The sequence below is a fragment of the Triturus cristatus genome, chromosome 10, assembly GCF_964204655.1.
Source record: "Triturus cristatus chromosome 10, aTriCri1.1, whole genome shotgun sequence".
Taxonomy (NCBI): Eukaryota; Metazoa; Chordata; class Amphibia; order Caudata; family Salamandridae; genus Triturus; species Triturus cristatus.
The window spans coordinates 132593657-132608836 of NC_140593.1; the positions used below are offsets into that span (position 1 = coordinate 132593657).

Below are 15180 nucleotides of genomic sequence, written 5' to 3' on the forward strand. Positions count from 1 at the left end.
AACAGCTCATGGACATCTCAGGCAACCCACCCCCAGAAGCAGGGCAGCCAAGCTACATAGAGAAGACCCCAACCCCTGCACAGACCACACAGCAGGAAGCACCCGCCACCACGGCTGGCTCCCAACACCTCCCCGAAGCACACATGGCATCGCAATGCCAGGTGTCAGGATGCCAAAAGGAGGTGGCCGAACAGGTGCGGGTGGGCTCAGAGCACATGGAAGAAGAACCACATCACATACGGGGTATCGAAGTCTCATCAGGGACCACCTACACCCCACAAAGGAGACCCACACTGCGACAGAGACACATGCATTTGCACATGTCCTGCAATGAACCACGCCCAGAGCCACGGAATCATCATTCACACCCGACGATGGTCCTCCATACAACGGCCCAGTACATCCCTCTTACGTATCGAGTGGCTGTTGACAAAGCTACATGTCCAAGGTCTCACCCGCTGCCTGTGGTGACATGTCTGCGTCCGCTGTACACATCACAATGCAATGTCGTAGGGCCCAGGGCCTTCATGCATACAACAAGACCACAGAGACACAGATAGTTCTTGCAACTGGCTACGGGGACGTGCGCCCAGCCCCTTTATTGGCAGGATCACTTGTACAGTGACACCTGTGCTGGATGTGTGTGGGGTGAGTGCAAAGCAAAACCAAAGGGGATGATGGACGTAGTGTTGAACATTGCAAGCACTCACCCCCTGTCAACTGATCTGGGTTTAATCCATCATCATTCTTTAGCTCACTATGCCACCCCAGTTCAGACATGGCCATATGCAAATCAGTCTGACCCTGTGCCTCATGGGAACAGTCCAGCCCGAACTGCCAAGCCATGTCTTCCCTGGACTGGAAACAAGCATCCTGGGACCTGGCTGAGGCTCCTGCTGTCTGATTCACAGATTTGGAGAGAGTGCAGCGGATTGCGTGACGGTGTCAATGTCCAGGTAAGGAGGCCCAGGGGTCGAGTCGTACCAGGCGCCTAGCACCTGTAGCTGGCACACCCCCAGTGGCGGCTCATCCACTATGACGGAAGAGAGTCGCCTCACTGCTTTCAAGCAGTGCAAGAAGAGGAAAAAATCATCACATGATGAAAACTTCCTGATGTAATCGTGTTATGCTTCCTTTACGGGCGGGAGGGTGGTCAGGCTACTCCACTCATGGAGCAGGGCAGGGGTGGAGTGGCATTCCCACTCAAGTGCGTAGTGACTGTTTGGTCAGCCCACTCAGGCCGCCCAAAGCAGTCATGCGCACTTTCCTGTTCGCAATGCAGGCTGCAGTACAGCCTGCATGGAGAACATGCCCACCCCTCCAGCCCCTGGCTGAACGCCTTGTCTCAGCGCCAATGACCAATCCCAACACCGCATTGCAGCGTTGTGATTGGCTTAGGGGAGGAAGCCTGGCTGCCTACTTTCTGTTCCTGGAAGCAGACTCAGAGAGCGGAAGCAATGAAGACATGGGACCTGGCCTCGAGGTAAGATTTCTCTCATTTAAATATTTACAACACCCGCTCACACACACCCTCCCATGTTCACGCCCCATCCAGTGTCCTTTCGGGCGTTTCTCACCTTCCAGCTGTCCAGTTTCCCCCGCAGCACTTATCAATGGCGGCCGCTTTCGAAGCAGACGTTCCACTGGTGTGCCAAAGGTATATATGAAGTTACGACGCATACCATTACATCGTATTGCATTACAATGCATACTAGCACTAGGCATAGTGCAACGGTAGGGAAGGTGTTGGATAGCGGAGATGTAAATATTACTATTCTCACTTCAGTGAGTGCAACCCTAAAACTAACCCTTGCCCCCCAAAGCAAACCCTGAACTTTAAAATTCATCTTTAAGCCCCCAAAATACACCCTAAAAATCATATTTGACCCAAATGCACACCCTAATTTTCATATTTGACCCTAAAACACACCACAAATTTCCAATTTTACCCCATAATACACCCCAAATTTCATCACCGACACCTGAAACCCATACCCGCCCTAAAACTTAAAAATGTCCCATTACTGACCTCGCAATGCATTGTAATGGAATGCGATGTAAATGCACCTGCATTGTTGGGGTTGCATCGTGGAGAAGTGTGGCTCAATGGTTAGAGCGGCAGACCCTGATGCAGAGGTCTGGCCCGGGACTAGGGTTCAATTCCCGCCTCGTCGGGTCTTGGCGGGTCTTGGGCTCTTAATTCCTCGGACCTGATTTCTCGCCTCGGTGCCTATTCTAATCATGGGTCCCACGCTGCAACTCTGGGCAATAGCTTACTTAATCTCCACAACGGCCCCAACAGCACTGGGATGCCTGGCTTCACCCTGGGGATGCCCAGGAATGGACATTTCACAGGGAAAAGCCAGGAAGGGTTCCCTAGCGGTATGAGTACAGCGTCGGGAAACCCCGAAATGGGGTAGCTGTGCGCTATAGAAGTACAAACACATTTACATTTGTAAAGGCATTGCGATGTAATGCCTGCATTGTAATGGGCGTCTCCTGTGCCAATGGCAATCCATAGGCAAGCCCATCTGCGTAACACGCTCAGCACCAAGCACCCTTCCTCTCGGACACTCCACCGCTACGACGCCAGCACCTTCCTCGCCATCAACCCTGGACGCCACATCGCCTGCCAGGACCAACCTCTGCTCCGGATCGGACATCGCCATCGCCATCACTAACAGCTACTAAATCACCTGCAAAGACCACCCCGACTGTCCAGGAGGAGGCATTGCCATCACCTACAGAAGCACACTCCGACTGACCACGCACTCTAATGACCCAACGGTGATCATGGAACACCTCAACTTCCAGATCTGGACCAACCCCAAGCCAATCCTCTGCGGCACCCTCATCTGCAGGTCCCCCGGGCCATGGACCCCCATTCTCGGATACCATTGTAGACCTCATTGCACCCTAGGCTCTCCCATCCACCGATGACATCCTACTCAGTGAACTCAAGTTTCACCTGGACAACCCCAGTGACCAGAACACCACCCCCTCCTGGGGAAGCTCCCCAACATCAGACTCAAGCAGCTAGTCACCGCAGCAAACCACATAGCAGGACACAGGGTCGAGCATGTCTCCTCCGCCAGTGGGAACTTCAACTACAGCCACACCACCGGACTCTCCTGGACTGACCATCATTGTATACATCACGTCTTCACCATGCCCACCGTACACCACCGCCATCATCGCCCTTCCTCGCAGATGGATCAAGGCCACCGAAGAACGTCTTGTCAACTCCCTCAGCACCACCACTCCGCCAACACTTATAGACATTGACACCGCAGCACGCAACCGCCACGATGGATCTCCAACTATGCCGACACCCTGGCACCCCTCAAGAACGGCACTGGGTCAGTACCTTATGCAGTGATGCAGTGCCGCAGGGAAAGGCTGGCCCCATGCATTGCTGGAGTTGCATTATAGTTGTGATACGACTGCAGCAATGCGTGACTTTAACGCAGACAAATACGTCAGGATTCCAGACGTATCTGTCATTACTTGTGTCATGGAGCGCTGTCCAGTGAATACAGCGCATCCATGGTGTCGCAAGAAGGGGATAGTGAAAAGTGTTGCAATGCTGTCTTGTCGCAGCACTGCAACACTTTTCATGACTGAGGCCCAGGATTGTTGATTATTGATTGTGCGCAGTCCTGCCCTGTAGTTTTGTTGCAAGGCAGTGCAGCAACATTGCTTGCAGCGCTGTCCAGCACCAAAACCTGCTGAAAAGAGGCCCCAAGTGTTATCTCCATTTTTAAGACCAGCTATTTTCTGGTCTTGAAAAACTGCCTCTAACTGCAGTTAGCGGCAGTTTTTTTGGTCCTCCAAAGTTCAGGAATCCCCTTGTAAATATCGCAAAGTGGGTTAGCGGCCGTTTTTGCATGGGAACGCCTCCCTTACATGTCATTATCGCTAACAGAAGTGTCGATCTTTAGAATGGACGTTTTCGCAGGAAAACTGCTGCTAACAGAGGTTAGCGGCAGCTTGTACATAAGGCGATAAAAATCTTGCCGCAAAACTATCGGAAAATTGCCACTTAGGCGGCGTTAACTCCTTGTACATATGCCCCTTAGTTTCTTGCTCTCTGTTTGCTGGTTTGGGTTTAGTTCATCCATCTAGTCTTTGTCCCTCACCTGTAACATAAACTGTTTACCATCCTGCTGACTGGCTCCCTTTATCCTTCCACAGTGCATGTGTTTCCCACATTCTCTGAGCTTTCTCTCAGCACACTTTTCATAACATTATAACATTTTCATTTTCCACAACTTTGTCCTTCAAGCAGCTCTAACGCACACTTTCACTTTTATATAGATTTTCCCTTTGAGCTCATCACCTGTGCCCTTTAACTCCATGTTGTGCTCTCTCTTCTTCGCATGCCTCCGCTTCCTGTGTTGCTCTCTCTGTTTGCTTCTCTCCCCACGCATCCGTCTTTGTTGCCTCCCGCACCTTGCACCCTCCAAATTGCTTCCACCGCACACTTCTGAGTTGCTTCCCCACCTTCATTCATTCTGCCCTCTCTGTTTTGCTTCCCCCACCTCCATGCTGATTTCACCATCTATGTATTTTCCAATGGCGTAACAAAGGCCCCCGAGGTGCAGGGGGCCCCCCGAACACCGGGGTGCCCTATCCGGCTCTGGCAGGTCCCTGGCCTGAGAGCTCCAAACTAGATCCGGAGCGTCGGCACCCCCTGCATGTACTTTGCAGAGGGGCCCCCTCAAGTTTCGTTATGCCACTGGTATTTTCCCTCCATCCACGTTCTTCTCCTCCAACTAGTCATGGTACTCTTTTCTGTTTTATCGATCCAACTAGGATTGCTTAACAAAATGATGAAGCTGACTGAATAGGTTTTTTGCTTGTTTAATATCAATGCTGCACACCAACAGGGACAGTGTGCAGCATGGCTAAAACCATTGCCAAAGCCAATCGGTCCCAGTGGTGAAATATATAGGCTTTGCCAATGCTTGTTTTGCCATTACATGATCTCTGGTAAACAGCTAACATTGTCTCTTTCCAGACCTAGAAGGAGCTATGAAGTTCTTGCTGCCATGATCATTTAATACTGGAGAAAGTTTCTCAGCTTCTGAAGTCTCAACTCCTTCGGACTCCCGACCCCTCCACTTAGGGTAAGAGGTAGTAATTAATGGATTTTTTCGTAGACCATTCCATTTTTGCAATTCTACAACGCTGTCTTTCCTGGACACATTATGTACATTACAGTGGGGGGAGAGAATGAAGAAACATACTTTTTAGTGGTATATGCATGTCACTATGAGGTCCTGCATTCCTCGTCCCCCCGTTACCAACTGACAAACATGCTTTGTTGAAGTTAAACCGCTCAAGGAGAGAACCACTGAAGGCGAGAACCACTGAAGGCGAGAACCACTGAAGGCTAGGCCTTACATGTCCAAGACTTAACTTCAGGAACTTCCTTTATTCTCCTACTACGTAACTAAAGTGTCAGAGACCAGCAGACAACAGCTTGCCATAAAGGCGGATATGTAACAAACATGTTTTACCAACACCAATAGACTTTGGGGAGGGACACCATGGAACGTATTATACATTGTACCCCTGGGGCACTAAGGGGGTGAGCGCCTCCTTTGTGTGTCTCCGGGGCACAATGGTATTACAGAAGAGGCCGCAGACACTTATGCGGGCTCGTCTCTAATACTGATAGCGCTGATGCACATGTAGTGCTAGCACTATCATGAGAGGGCTTGGCTCCATGCAAATGAGGGAATCTCTTAGCGTTAGCACATATTATAGATGCGGGCACAGACGAAAACAGACCCTTAGGCAACACACTCACAGTGCACCTCAAAAAAGGTGATGCATTGTCACTTCGCCTCATAAAGGCAGCCCTTTGGAGGGAAGGAAGGGGTTCCCATGGACCGGCGGCTAGAACCCTGCTGGGCCTCCCCAGAACCTGCCCCACCGCTATGGCTATCCATCGACTGCACTGGCTTTCTGTTGCCAACCGAGTGGAATTTAAGGTCCTCTGTACAGCATTTAAAATCCTCAAACTCTCCTCTCCGGCCATCCTGACCAATCTGCTGACACCCTACACGCCAGCTCTGCTCTACTGGACAACACCTGGTGACGGTGCCTCGTATGAGGAGGCTATGGTCAGGCAGACGCTCTTTCCGTCTTCTGGCTGCCAAGCTTTGGAATTCCCTACCATACTCTATTCGTGCCATGGAGAATGACTTGGCCTTTCATAAAGCTATTAAAACCCATCTCTTCCCTATAGCCTAGTGTTTTCTTTGACTTCCAGCCTCTATGTTCTGCTTCAGCGCTGGGACGCCTCTTTGCTGGGGCAGCTGTGTGCTATACAAAACATATTAACATAACATTAACATAACCCCCAGGCATCTCCCTGAAAGGGGATCACTCTCTCCTATCTGAATTGTAGGTTGACTGCCGCCTGCACTGTGAAGCAGAATGGCTTTCAAGTGGCTTTCAAGCAGCCACTCTGCATTTCACTGACTGCGCTGCCCCAGGGCAGCACTAGTTTGCGGCTGCCCTCAGGCCAGCGCATTCATTATAATAACGTGCACTGTTCCAGTTTGTGCACTTGTTTCAAGGGGCGCCATGTCGCAAACAGGGACCTTTTCTGCTGGAAAATGGAACCATGAGGACGACATCTCCAGCAGCTTGTAAAAGAAAATCTGCTTTCCCGCAATAATATAGATCTCACTTTTAACGTGGAAGGCAATCATATCGCAGCCATAGATTTTAAATCCAGCAATTTTAAATAAAATAATAAGAAGGTAACATTAAAGGTCTAATGGAATTATACATTATTTGTTGACTTGGTGAACGATATTATCAAACCTCTGAAGTTACCCCAAGGGCCCACCCATGGACAACGGATAAGAAGGTACCCACTAGGTTCAGCTGTTTCAAATGAGTGCGACTGTCCCCATGTACCATGAAACAACGCAGTGGACGCCGCAAACAGCACCATCTGCTGTGTCTTCCTGGTAACTTCAAGAGTGGCCATGCAGACGCACGTGATTGTACCTTCGGTGCTCCATCATAGGGCCATCATGTTATGACCACAAAACAAAGGGAGAAGAGAGGAGCTTCAAGATTTTACCTGCCACCCCCTCCCTATATGAATATGTACACAGAAAGGTATCAAGGAAATCAAATTGCTTTATGCTACGTCAAGAAAGGGAGTCACAACCTGCATTATCCAGGCTGCAAAGTTCTGTAACATTGTCTATAAGCGCGAGTGTGGGCCAGGGAAAGTTCTGTAACATTGTATATAAGCATGTGCATGGGCCAGTGAAAGTTCTGTAACATTGTATATAAGCATGTGCATGGGCCAGTGAAAGTTCTGTAACATTGTATATAAGCATGTGCATGGGCCAGTGAAAGTTCTGTAACATTGTCTATAGCACGTGCGTGGGCCAGTGAAAGTTGTGTAACACTGTACATAAGCACGTGCGTGGACCACTGAAAGTTCTATAATATTGTCTATAAGCACGTGCGTGGGCCAGTGAAAGTTCCGTAACCTTGTCTAAAAGCACGTGTGTGGGCCAGTGAAAGTTCTGTAACATTGTCTATAAGCAGGTGCGTGGGCCAGTGAAAGTTCTGTAACATTGTCTATAAGCAGGTGCGTGGGCTAGTAAAGGTTTTGTAACATTGTCTATACGCAAGTGAGTGGGCCACTGAAAGGTCTGTAACATTGTCTATACGCACGTGCGTGGGCCAGTGAAAGTTCTGTAACATTGTATATAAGCACGGGCGTGGGTCAGTGAAAGTTCTGTAACAATGTCTATACGCACGTGCGTGGGCCAGTGAAAGTTCTGTTACAATGTCTATACGCTGCGTAGGCCAGTGTAAAGATCAGTGCAATGGATTAATCTGGAAAATGTGCATGAGTCACCAGTGGAGACATGTGATGCCTTTGGAAAAAAAGGAAGTCTCTTTCTGGGAAGACGAAAAGAATTCATACAGGGGCTGGACACTGCAATGACGTATATATGTATTCACATCTCTATGTGGTATATGTATAGCACGAACCTAGCTGGGAGGCAGGGAGCACTGTATGGTGTCAAAAGCAAAGATATATATAGTCAACAAGCAATTGGAGGGATAGCCGGGTTATGAGAAGGAAAGTCAACTATTACCTCGTGGTGATGTAGTGACCAATAAAAGAGGTGTCTTCAGCCCTTTCCTAAACTGGAACAGGGATATAGCAGTCCCGATGGATACAGAAATGTTGTTCCAGACCCTGGATCAGTGATGGAGAAGCCTTGTTGCCTTTTCTTTTTGCACTTCCTCTTTCGCTGGGGGCGTCCTTGCTATGGGTGTTGTTCATCAGCTAAACCGGGATCCGGTTGTGATCTGTGGGTGTGCCAGCCGCCACCAGTTGTGCTCACAAGAGCATCTCGCAGGGCAGCTGGACCTGCAGGTTTTCTCTCTAAACGCCCCCCCTGTGTTTTCAGTGATAGTCGCCTCCAGCTAAGGGAGTTCTTCTGCACCACTGAGGGCCACTGAGGGTCACACACGCTGGGCTGCAAGGTGCATCTCATGGCACAGTCTGGGTGAGGGGTGCAGCTGCGCGGCAGGGTTCTCGCTGGGTTTTGATTTATGGCTTTCATTGCTTCCACAACATTAACGTCATTATTATTAATGTCAACGGGGCCAGGCGCCGCGCTCAGCACGCTTCAAATCCATTTATTCTAGGCAAACAACAAGATTCGGGGAAATGTTATAAATTACCCCATATGTTCCAACATAAACAAAACTCTATATGCCCCAAGGGGAGGCTGAGAAACACAACAACTACACGGCGCAATTATATGTCAAGGAAAAGGGCTTTTTAAAAAAAAATAGATTTCTCATCAATTTAGTTCCTGTAATATTGAGCATAAAGAAAACTGGAGTTTTTAGAAACAAAACCATTGACCCATTTTAAAAAAGAATAATTTGTAGAAATACAGCAGAGGGTTTCCATTACCGGCGATTATTGCGGCCCGATTTTGCCTCTTGTGGAAAATAGTGATAAATAACCATTACCACGGGGTTCCTACCAGCAACATTAGAGTGAAGGGGGCTTGGAATTACCTTTACTGATTCACTAGGTGGCAAAACTAAGACACATTTTTGGTATTTTTCAGGAAAAGGCAGCTTGTTTCTGAACACACCTAAATATACTGAGACCATATTGGTCAGAGATCAGTGAACAATTTCTCATAATCTAAGAGTAGATACTAATACGTAACAGGAAAGGACATCATATGGAGTGACTGGATACGAACACGTAACAGGAAAGGACATCACATGGAGTGACTGGATACAAACACGTAACAAGTAAGGACATAACATGGAGTGACTGGACATGGAGTGACTGGATACTAAAATTGAACAAGTAAGGACATCACATGGAGTGACTGGACATGGAGTGACTGGACATGGAGTGACTGGATACTAACACGTAACAAGTAAGGACATCACATGGAGTGACTGCATACGAACACGTAACAAGTAAGGACATCACATGGAGTGACTGGATACTAAAATTGAACAGGCAAGGACATCACATGGAGTGACTGGATACGAACACGTAACAAATAAGGACATCTCATGGAGTGACTGGATACTAACATGTAACAAGTAAGGACATCACATGGAGTGACTGGACATGGAGTGACTGGACACTAACATGAATAAGTAAGGACATCTCATGGAGTGACTGGATACTAACACATAACAAGTAAGGACATAACATGGAGTGACTGGACATGGAGTGGCTGGATGCTAACAAGTAAGGACATCTCATGGAGTGACTGGATACAAACACGTAACAAGTAAGGACATCTCATGGAGTGACTGGATACAAACACGTAACAAGTAAGGACATAACATGGAGTGACTGGACATGGAGTGACTGGATACTAAAATTGAACAAGTAAGGACATCACATGGAGTGACTGGACATGGAGTGACTGGACATGGAGTGACTGGATACTAACACGTAACAAGTAAGGACATCACATGGAGTGACTGCATACGAACACGTAACAAGTAAGGACATCACATGGAGTGACTGGATACTAAAATTGAACAGGCAAGGACATCACATGGAGTGACTGGATACGAACACGTAACAAATAAGGACATCTCATGGAGTGACTGGATACTAACATGTAACAAGTAAGGACATCACATGGAGTGACTGGACATGGAGTGACTGGACACTAACATGAATAAGTAAGGACATCTCATGGAGTGACTGGATACTAACACATAACAAGTAAGGACATAACATGGAGTGACTGGACATGGAGTGGCTGGATGCTAACAAGTAAGGACATCTCATGGAGTGACTGGATACTAACACGTAACAAGTAAGGACATAACATGGAGTGACTGGACATGGAGTGACTGGATACTAACACGTATCAAGTAAGGACATAACATGGAGTGACTGGATACTAACACGTAACAAGTAAGGACATCACATGGAGTGACTGCATACGTACATGTAACAAGTAAGGACATCACATGGAGTGACTGGATACTAAAATTGAAAAAGTAAGGACATCACATGGAGTGACTGGATACGAACACATAACAAGTAAGGACATCTCATGGAGTGACTGGATACTAACATGAACAGGTAAGGACATCTCATGGAGTGACTGAATACTAACACGTAACACGTAAGGACATCTCATGGAGTGACTGGGTACTAACACGTAACAAGTAAGGACATGACATCGAGTGACTGGATACGAACAAGTAAGGACATAACATGGCGTGACTGGACATGGAGTGACTGGATACTAACATGAACAAGTAAGGACATCTCATGGAGTGACTGGATACTAACACGTAACAAGTAAGGACATAACATGGAGTGACTGGACATAAAGTGACTGGATACTAACATGAACAAGTAAGGACATCTCATGGAGTGACTGGATACTAACACGTAACAAGTAAGGACATAACATGGAGTGACTGGATACGAACATGTAACAAGTAAGGACATCACATGGAGTGACTGGACATGGAGTGACTGGATACTAACATGAACAAGTAAGAACATCTCATGGAGTGACTGGATACGAACACGTAACAAGTAAGGACATAACATGGAGTGACTGGACATGGAGTGACTGGATACTGACATGAACAAGTAAGGACATCTCATGGAGTGACTGGATACTAACACGTAACAAGTAAGGACATAACATGGAGTGACTGGACATGGAGTGACTGGATACTAACACGTAACAAGTAAGGACATAACATGGAGTGACTGAATACTAACACGTAACAAGTAAGGACATCACATGGAGTGACTGCATACAAACACGTAACAAGTAAGAACATCACATGGAGTGACTGGATACTAAAATTGAACAAGTAAGGACATCACATGGAGTGACTGAATACGAACACGTAACAAGTAAGGACATCTCATGAAGTGACTGGATACTAAACTAAACAGGTAAGGACATTTCATGGAGTGACTGGATACTAACACGTAACGACATCTCATGGAGTGACTGGGTACTAACACGTAACAAGTAAGGACATAACATGGAGTGACTGGATACGAACACGTAGCAAGTAAGGACATAACATGGAGTGCCTGGACATGGAGTGACTGGATACTAACATGAAAAAGTTAGGACATCTCATAGAGTGACTGGATACTAACACGTAACAAGTAAGGACATAACATGGAGTGACTGGACATGGAGTGACTGGATAATAACATGAACAAGTAAGGACATCTCATGGAGTGACTGGATACTAACACGTAACAAGTAAGGACATAACCTGGAGTGACTGGATACTAATGTAGCCTTATAGCCAGCCGCAGCAGGCTATACCGGCCATTAAAGGCTCGCTCCAGCGTTAAAAGCCCGAGCCGGACTTTAATGTCGGTATAGCCCAACTTCGGAAGCACTATAAGGCTATTAGAACATTATGCCACTAGAGGGAGGAATGTTCTAACAAATAAAAACAAAGGCCTTATGGAGCCCAAGGGGTTGACATCCCCTCGTGCTCCGTGAGGCCTTTGTTCACAGCAAGACCTGTGAATAAACATTGGAATGCTGGAGCTCCGGGCTTCTACCGGCCATTAGAAGCCAAGTTCACTCCATTGTTTTCAATAAGGCGCCCAACATTCCACTGTTCTAATATATAATAAGAATGATATCACATGGAGTGATAAACCAAGAAGTGATGTCGTTAGACTAACACCACTCTCAGTCAAAACTGACAAACAAGCTTTGTATCACATACGTCGAGCAGTATATACTTATAATGTATGTGTTCACGTGCACACAACATGTTCGTGTTTATGTATTTGCTTGTGAATGTAATAACATAAAATATTGATCAAATGTAGATTTATGCTGTATGAAAAAACACAAATTAGGGAATGCAGCAGTTTCTCTGCGATGCTAAATGCTGTTGTCCTTTATATTTTGTACCATGACGTTAGTGCCAATTAAGACACCAGCAAAGCCCAATTATTTGTCATACGTTAAAAAGGATGCCATTGGGTAGAAGAGTACTGCAATAGGATTATATTTTTAATCCCATTCAAAGACCCTCAGTGTTATACAAAAACTATCATTACAACCAATAATATTACATACCTATGCAAAAGGATGATTTAGATGTACTTTTATCTATTTTAAATCAAGTTTGTTTTGCACTTTTAATGCACAGTTAACAGTGAGAGGTGGCTATCATAGTCAGCAGGGTATGTGTCTCAATAGAGCCCCTTGGCAAAGCTGATTACAAATAAATAGTACCTTTACAAGTTCTTTCTTAAGCAGGTACTATTTTTCATCCAAAACAGGGGGTGGAAGGATTTACTGAACACCGCTGTCTCGCCATTCCAATAGATAGGAATGACGAGACAGCAGTGTCACAATAAGTAGGACACTGGCTCCGCCTTCCTCACCCTTGTGCTTCTTCCCCAAAAACCAACAGGGCAACAATGGTAGCTTTTATCCATTCACTGCTTGTACCTGTTGCCGACATAAAGGCATGAGGAAGAGAAGTCTACGCTTAACCTGGGGACGGTTAGGAGCCATCTATAAAGTGGCAAGACCTTTTGGTGCCTGTGGCGGCCCCCTGGGTCCACTGCCCTGCGACGGCTGCAGGTAAGAGCACGTGGGGGGCTGCCCCCAAAATTCATGCTGCCCAGAGCAGACCGCCCTCACCCCCCCCTGCTAAGCTACTGAATGTTATCAATATGCATGTCTCCACTATCTCACCTGAAGTTACAGTTAAACATCTGAGTTACTTATTTTCAAACAAGGATTGACAAAGTCAATTGGTTAGGCTTTTTTTTTTACATTAAAAAGCTTCAATGTTGTAATTATGAAATCGTTCTTGCTGTATGGTCCTGCCTGGACATCTAGAATGCTCAGTCTTCTCCCTGCTGAAAATCCTAGACTTTTGTGTCTTAGTGCTTTAATTTTTACTTCCTTTTGTCTTTCTCTTTTTTGTAGAAACCTAAGAAACCTAAGAAGGAAACAGCCAGATCAACACAAGCACAAAAATAACTCTATTTAACAAAAATAATTCCAATAGGAAACAAGATTTTTTTCTTTTCCCTACTTAATCCGAAGTATACTCTATGTTTATGACGTCATCTGAACCTTGGTGCTGGGGCACTGTGGTCTCTGTAAGGTGCCTGCATTATCCTGTCCTGATGACATTATTGCCTGACCAGCAGCTGTAGATATGGTTTTGTAACTTTCAAAGGAAGTGCTGTAGGATCTCTTCTTTAGGACTGCATTGTCCTGCCTTTAGGACTTGCTGAAAGGCAGGATAATGTTTTCTAAGAAACATTGAGTACTTTTTCTTTTTAAGTGGAAGGGTATATATTATTTTAACCAATCTCATGTTTCACTTTCCCACAATTCTCCACGCCCAGAGGCCTAGAAGAGGAAGCTTATCGATTTAAAACAGGAAATCCTGCCAGCGCTATTGCATTCTAGCGGCAGACCTTACGGTTTCCTCTTCGGGGCCCGCGTGCATTTTTCTAAATATTCAAGTCACTACGAATGCACACTACGATTAGCAGGATGAGCAAATGCACCGCCCCATTACCTCTTATAAACTACAATAAATGTGTTGACGTGCACTAACAGCATCATTTTGTATGACTTATATTCGTGGACTTTTTCCAGATGTATGCATGCCCCAAAGTAGAAGCCACAAACAATGACATTTGGGGTGGTAACTCTGGGTTGATGCCTTGATTGAGCCCACAGCCCTTATACATTTATAATAACTCTCGGTTCAATATAACGGCACACTAAGGTGGGTATAGCCTCCACATAAACAAGATTAAGGAACAATCCATGTGTCTATATACACTGAAAGCTCTCTTTTTTCTATGAAGAATATGTTTGGGCTCATCCCAGTAGGCCGCAGACCTCAACACAGAAGTTAATAACTTAGGGGCATATTATCAAGCCAGGCGATACAATTATCGCCGCATTAGCGGCAGAAAACTGTCGCTAAAACGGCGATAATGGGCTTGATAATATGCCCTATGGAATTTCAATTGAAGCCCATGTTAAATGTGAAGGACGTCTAACATGGGCTTCCATTGGAATTCCATAGAGCATATTATCAAGCCCATTATCGCCGTTTTAGCGGCAATTTTCTGACGCTAAAGCGGCGATAATTTTATCGCCTGGCTTGATAACATGCCCCTTAGTTCATTACTGAAGCCCTTTGTGGTAAATAATTTAATTACCGGGACTTAATTTGATACGGAACATAATAAAAATAGCTCAGTAAATAAGAGGCAGAATCCGTGGTATTAGAGGTTCGGAATGGGCTTTATTCTAATGGACGATTTCGAAATCGTGGCCTCCAAGTTCCATCACCACGGAGGTTCAGGAAGTGAAGTACATACATTATTGATAATTATTCACTTTTATACAATAGGCATTACAGTGAAGTAAATGCAAGAGGCGTAACAATTGATAGCAAAGATAACATTTCACATGCGTAGCTGAAGGAGGCGTAATTGGGAGTAACAAGGAAACGTCATTGGTTGTGATGTCACATATGGGTGGACCTATGAAATAATTTCGCAATGTCAGCAGAAATACTTGGCAGAAATGCGCGCGCGGCAGTATGACGTGTAATTGACGTGCAACTAGGGGGTGA

The 15180-nt window shown here is 46.1% G+C and overlaps 1 protein-coding gene across 1 annotated transcript in view; it reads left to right on the plus strand.

The window, feature by feature from the left end:
* The window catches only part of NOD1 (nucleotide binding oligomerization domain containing 1), a 559036-nt gene extending 544897 nt beyond the window's left edge, over window positions 1-14139 (plus strand). The window contains exons 12-13 of the transcript XR_014970015.1: window positions 5021-5129; window positions 13503-14139. The gene's annotated coding sequence lies outside the window, so the exon portion shown is untranslated. The remainder of the gene's footprint in view (window positions 1-5020; window positions 5130-13502) is intronic.
* The last annotated feature ends 1041 nt before the right edge of the window (window positions 14140-15180 follow it).